Source organism: Phoenix dactylifera, chromosome 13, assembly GCF_051530095.1.
Source record: "Phoenix dactylifera cultivar Ajwa chromosome 13, Ajwa_hap1_PhDact_Kaust_v1.1, whole genome shotgun sequence".
NCBI classification, from domain to species: domain Eukaryota; kingdom Viridiplantae; phylum Streptophyta; class Magnoliopsida; order Arecales; family Arecaceae; genus Phoenix; species Phoenix dactylifera.
The window spans coordinates 11,956,814-11,957,500 of NC_143202.1; the positions used below are offsets into that span (position 1 = coordinate 11,956,814).

Sequence of the window (687 nt, forward strand, 5' to 3'; positions counted from 1 at the left end):
CAGATACCACAACACTCGTTTCTAAGCTCTATAGTCTTGATAGGCTCAACCTTCCTAAGCTCAATTTCTTCTACTTTCCTAGTGAGGGCTGCCATTTTAGCATGAAGATCATCCTTAGTTTTGAGGTTGTAAAGGCCTCCTTGTACAGAGCTAGTAGGCTTAGGTAAAGACTTATTGTTTCTATCCCCGTTATCCCAAAGTTGGGCAGTTTCAACAAGGGAATCCAAATACTCCCACGCCTCATCAGGGTGTTTTTCTAAAAATCTACCATTGCACATGGTCTCTACAAACTGTTTCAACTGTGGAGATAAACCTTCATAAAAGAAGTTAATGGTTCTCCAAGTTTCAAATCCGTGATGAGGGCATGAGAGAAGAAGGTCTTTAAATCTTTCCCAACATTCATAAAATGTTTCATTATCTTTTTGTTGGAAATTGCTGATATGTCTTTTCAAAAAGTTTGGTCCTTTGTGTGGGGAAGAACTTTTTTAAAAATTCTCTTTGCATATCTTGCCAAGTTCTTATTGATCTAGGTCGCAAAGAGTTTAGCCATGTTTTGGCCTTATCCTTTAGAGAGAAAGGAAACAATGCCAGCTTGAGGACATCCTCGGTGACGTTCGGCACTCTAAATGTAATGCTCAACTCTTCAAAATCCTTTAAATGAAGATACGGACTCTCGGACTCTAACCC

At 39.3% G+C, this 687-nt stretch overlaps 1 non-coding gene across 1 annotated transcript; it reads left to right on the forward strand.

Annotated features, from left to right (window-relative positions):
* The first annotated feature begins 348 nt into the window (after positions 1–348).
* LOC120105538 (small nucleolar RNA R71) lies at positions 349–457 on the forward strand. Its single transcript, XR_005507923.2, has one exon. It is a non-coding gene; the product is annotated as a small nucleolar RNA R71 (small nucleolar RNA).
* Positions 458–687: the final 230 nt, after the last annotated feature.